General features: G+C 39.4%; 1 protein-coding gene across 1 annotated transcript in view; it reads left to right on the forward strand.

The window, feature by feature from the left end:
* The window catches only part of USH2A (usherin), a 551,884-nt gene that overhangs the window by 285,688 nt on the left and 260,196 nt on the right, over positions 1-6,000 (forward strand). The window lies entirely within an intron of this gene.

Raw genomic sequence — 6,000 nt, forward strand, 5'->3', positions numbered from 1 at the left:
TAATAAAACGTCGAGCTTCGTTCTTGAGAAGTAACGTCTCTTTCCTACCTCTATACCCTTCTGGACCTTCTTTCTCTTCTTCTATTCCATTGGAATTGGGAACACAATTTCTGTCGGACCAGCCAGTTTTTATAGAAGTGCCAACCTCCTCATGAAGGTGGACGCTGTACGGGCTCCTGTGATATTTGAATACTTCTCTTAAGATCCGGCTGCTGCATTTTCCCCAGTATAGGTCCTTCATGTTATAATCGCATGCCTGAAGTAAGCTTGCTTATAAAAACTGACAAACCTAATAGATCTGAAGCAGCTCACTGAAGTTTCATTACCGTAGTAATCTGAACCTCTGACCTTTTGGATGTAGGTAATGCAATCTGCTGTTATTTCTGTTCATACCTTCGAAATTTTTCAGGTAACTACTTGTGAGCACAAAGGTTAACTCTCAGAACAGGGCATCTCTCTGAAAGCTTGTTGCATTATCATTTTCTTCCTTTGTGCAAGCTGCTATCCTAGGGAAATTAACTGGTCACTCCTCTGGGGAAGAGGCACCTATTATATTACAATTTTAGGTTCAAATTGATCTCTTGGTAGGTAGGATAAAATTGGTACATAGTCTATCTTATCTATGATAAGAGGCACGAAGTTACAGATTAAAAGTGTCTTGTGGTTGAAAGTCATATGAATAAATAGGTAAATATTTGCTTATTAAAATTAACCAAAACTATCTCCTAAAGTCTTCTTAAACCAAAGAATAATTTAGCTTAATTAGTAAAGAATGTCTGCCTTGAGCGTTGTGCTCGTCTAAAGAACTATCTATATGGGGTCAAACTGACATCAGCAACTGGAAAGGCTAGAAAAGAAACTTAGGGGGCAGTGAATTTATATTAATGGCAGAGGAATAATTCGGAAAAGGAGGGGGATGAGGGGTGCACATTTCAAAGAATGTAATCAATGTCACTGAATTATACAGGTAGAAGTTGTTGAATTGGTGTATGTTTTGATGTGTACATTTTCAACAACAAAAAATAAATAAAAATTAAATTAAGTTTAAAAAACAATAAATATATATTTTAAAACCTATTCTTTCTTCCCTATGACACTCTATATATACACATCATTTTGGTAGCAAAATGTTTCTGGCACATTTTTCCCAACCACAAATTAACAAGGATAAGTTATAAAAAAAATTTTTTTAAAGGGCCAGTTTTAACATTAGCCTTACTTTTGTGATGTAATGTGAAATAAAAGCATACACCAACCCCCAATCCCCACCCACGATCACTCTACTTCTTTAACTTATTGTTTAGAGCAGGTACTGCAAACGGACAGGATAGGACCATATTCACCTCCCCTGTCTTCCATACATTGTTTTGCCCTGGCTTCTATGAATTGTTGAATAATAAAAAAAAAAAATCATTTGAAAACAATAATAATTCACCAACATTTAATAATCAGAAGATTTCATGTAAAGATGATGTTTTTTTATTCACTTGAAAAATCAAATAATTGGATAAAACGATTCCCACATTGCTGGAGAGAAATGTTATTGGTGATACTGAGAAGCGACTGTCCTCTAGACATGTTCACCCTCTGACCCAGTCCCATCTTCCTGACCCCTATGGAGATTTGAGGTTCTTATCCTTGCTTTATATAAATAAAACATTTCTACCTAAATGAAACACAGTGAAGGCAAACTACATTGATGATAAAAATCAGATTTTTATAAACAGAGATAAAAAAACATCTTCACTTAAATTATTCATGCAATCCTCAGAAAAGGGCTATAAGATAGAAACTGATGCTTAGTGTTGCTGTTAGGTACCGTCGAGTTGGTTCTGACTCATAGCGACCTTACGTACAACAGAGCAAAACCCCACTCAGTCCTGCGCCATCCTCACAGTCTTCGCTGTGTTTGAGCCCATTGTTGCAGCGACTGTATCAATCCGTCTCGTTGGGGGTCTTCCTCATTCTCAGTAACCCTCTACTTTACCAAGCATGATGTCCTTCTCCAGGAACTGATCCCTCCTGAAAACATGTACGAAGTATGTGAAGCAAAGTCTCTCTATCCTCGCTTCTAAGGAGCATTCTGGCTGTACTTCTTCCGAGATAGATTTGTTCATTCTTCTGGCAGTCGACAGGGTATTCAATATTCTTCACCAACACCATAATTCAAAGGCAGCAATTTTTATTTGGTTTTCCTTATTAATGGTTCAGTTTTTGCATGCATGTATGAGAAGAGAGAAAATACCATGGCTTGGGCCAGGTGCACCTTAGTCTTCAAAGTGACATCTTTTCTTTTTAACACTTTAAAGAAATCTTTTTTAGCAGATTTGCCCAGCTCAATAATACATTGTTTGATTTCTTGACTGCTGCTTCTATGAGCATTGATTGTGGATCCAAGTAAAATGAAATCCATAACAACTTCAGTATTTCTCCAAAAGCTTTCCTCCATCCACATCATTAAGGTCAACTCTACTTTGAGGAGGCAGCTCTTCCCCAGTTGTATTCTGAGTGCCTTCCAACCTGAGGGGCTCATCTTCCAGCACTGTATTAGAGAATATTCCACTGCTATCCATGAGGTTTTCGTAAGGTTTTCACTGGCTAATGTTTTTTGGAAGTAGATCACCAGGTCCTTCTTTTTAGTCTGTCTTAGTCTAGAAACTCCTCTGAAACCTGTCCACCATGGGTGACCCTGCTGGTATTTGAAATACTGGTGGCCTAGCTTCCAGCATCACAGCAACACGCAAGCCACCACAGTACGACAAACTGACAGACACGTGGTGGCAATACTTAGTAACGGACCTGAAATTACAGTAAGCAGCAGTTCTTAAACTCAAACCTCATATTTTTGCTATTTCTCATTCATTTTCGCTTTATCGGTTATTATCACTTTATGAAGAATGATTTAATAAGATCCTGCTCATTTTAACTGCTGACTCTAAAATAGAAAGCAAAGTAAGAATATGTGCACAAGGAAGAGCAGTGGACAGTCAGCTGCGCTTCGGAGGCTGACTCAACAATGAGGCAGCAACGGCCTGAGAAGAGCAAGAAAACACTGGAGAAAGTGAGAGAAGAAGGTGTGAAAGAAGCAAATGAAAAATCACCCAAATGTTGTCTGCTTTGCACTCTGCCAAGAGGTCACACCAGCCTTCAGATCTGCATATTTTGCAGCCAATAATCTTCCTTATCTTCCTGCCTTCCTCCTTCTACCTTCTTTCTTTCTCTCTTTCCTTCCCCCTTCTCTTTTTTCTCCTTCCTTCCTTCCTTCCAAAAACACTTATCACTTTCTTTGTCATGGACACTGGGGATATAAAGATTGATAACAAGACTCCTGCATTGGAGAATCGCAGTGAACTCCCCCGAAAATTCATAAAGTATGAAGGTGTCGCCGTTAAGAGAGTAAGTTTAATTCAGCAAAAACACATTGCCCTCATCCTGATCTCTTACTCAGAAACCCCAAATCCTGTAGCTAGGAGAATTTCTGACTTTGTCTGAATTTATCTTTTTCGGCAGCAATACATATAAATAAGTCCGAACGTCGCCTCTGCTCTGCTTCTTCCCATCACTCCAGTTCTCAAGGCAAATAGACGGCATTTTCCCTTCCACCCTCTCCCCTCCCGTTTACTTGCGCAAACACAGTAGGAGACCTATTGAATGAAATGGTTTACTATAATCAATCTAGATCAGGGGCAGCAAACATTTTCTGTAAATGATCTCTAAATGATCAAGAAATGATCTACAAAACTACTAAACTCTGCCACTGCAGTGTGAAAGCAGCCTGTCGTTACTGCCGATATCTGCCATCGGTCTGACTCACAGCAACCCCATTCACAATGCAACGAGATGCTGCCCGTCCTGCGCCACCCCTGTGCTTGTGGGGGATCAGACCATTGTGATCCATTGGGTTTTCATTCACTGGTTTTCAGAAGTAGATCTCCAGGCCTTTCTTCCTAGTCTGTCTTAGTGTAGAGACTCCACTGGAACCTGTTCTGGAACATGGCAACACGCAAGCTCCCATTGACAGACAGGTGGGGGCTGTGCATGAGATACATTGTCCAGGAATCAAACCCCTGGCTGGAAATCAAACCTGAATGTCACACCTGGAAGGTGAGAATTCTACCACTGAACTACCTGTCACTGCCCTTGAAAGCTGCCATAGACAATACTTAAGCAAATGAGCATGACTGTGTCCCAATAAAACTTTACTATGGACACTGAAATTTGAATTTCATGTAATTTTCACATGTCTCAAAATACTATTTGTCTTTGATTTATTTTAACATGTAAAAACAATCCTTAGCTTGATTTGGCCCACGGGCTGTAGTTTGCTAACCCCTGATCTAAATACTAAAGATCTAGAAGACGTATCTAATATTAAGCCATTCTTTTAAAAAGGAAAGCAAGAAATGACCTCTAAACATGAACCCAGACCATGTAATGAGAATTATCTAGCTGCTATTGCAGAATGGACTTTCAGCTAGTCCATCTAACAGCAGTGTTAAATTATTTGAGAGTCCATTACAAAGGAGAGGGACTTCTTCTATATCTGAGAATTTGATCTACCTAAGATCACATTTCAGAACAAAAATTGAAGATCATCACACAAAATGGGATTTACAGCAGAGATCATCTCCAGAGGTTGCAACCTTTTTCTTCAACTCATTGAAATGAACTTGATTATATAATAATCAGAGATGTGTATATGATCTACAAAGCAGGGTTACACATAAACCAAAGAAAACCAAACCCATTGCTGTTGAGTCGATTCCAACTTACAGTGACCCTAAAGGACAGAGTAGATCTACCCTACAGGGTTTCCAAAGAGCAGCTGGTGAATTTGAACTGCTGACCTTTTGATGTCACCAGGACTCCATGGGTTACACATACTGGATTAAAATACCTGAGAGAATATTTTATACCAGTGTACACATATTTAACATAATCTCACAAGAAATACCTGTTCCTTTCTGTTATCTCAGATACAAGCTAGTATTCCTACCTAAACTCCAAATAATACAACTATATTCATAGTTTAATTTCTAAGTCCATCTGGCTGCCACAAGATACTTCAAACTCAATAAGTCCCAAATGAAACAAGTTCCAAAATTGCCATTCTATAATTCCTCCTATGTTTTCTATTTTGTTTAATGGGCTTTGCCCAGAAACCAAAATCTGAGATTAATCTGTCACTCTTCCTGATCACTTTTCAAATTCACATGAGTCATTTAAGGACCCAGACCCCTCCCAGTGGGCCCACCATCCCCTAGAGCCTTGGAGATCTCCTCTAGATGGAAAAATAGAGACAAACAATTTACCATTTGCTGTTGAGTCAACTCCAAGTCATGGTGATCCCATGTGTGTCAGAGTAGAACTGTGCTCTAGAGGGTTTTCAATGGCTGAGTTTTCAGTAGATCACCAGGCCTTTCTTCAGAGGTGCCTCTGGGTGGACTCAAACCTCCAACCCTTTGGTTAGCAGCCAAGCACATCAAGATGATCAGAGATGATTAACTGCTCTTTAATGCCTCCATCCAAAAATGGTACAAACTAGTCACATGACCTCATCCAGAGGCAAGGGGCCTAGGATAAGTAGTCCAGCTGTTTGACAAGGGAAGAAAAATATGAGTGTCAGTGAGTGGTAGAAATCTTCACCACAACTTTTATCTTCTATGGTGAATTTTAAGGTATAAATTTACAATCCTGTTAGTTGTTGGAGCCCTGGTGGCACAGTGGTTGAAGAGCTTGGCTGCTAACCAAAGGGTCAGCAGTTCGAATCCACCAGCTGCTCCTTGGAAACCCTACGGGGCATTTCTACTCTGTCCTGTAGGATTGCTAGGGGTCGGAATCAACTCTACAGCAACTCGTGTTTTTTCCTGTTTAGTTTTTTGTTTTTTTTCAGTTATTAGTGACGTCTTTAATTTTCCATGTCTTCCTATTTTATGTATAATAAAGAATTTACTGTATTATTACTTTCTTTGCCCTTCTCTCTTGCCATTTTCAATGCTG

The sequence above is a fragment of the Trichechus manatus genome, unplaced genomic scaffold (genome assembly GCF_000243295.1).
Source record: "Trichechus manatus latirostris isolate Lorelei unplaced genomic scaffold, TriManLat1.0 scaffold00187, whole genome shotgun sequence".
Lineage (NCBI taxonomy): Eukaryota > Metazoa > Chordata > Mammalia > Sirenia > Trichechidae > Trichechus > Trichechus manatus.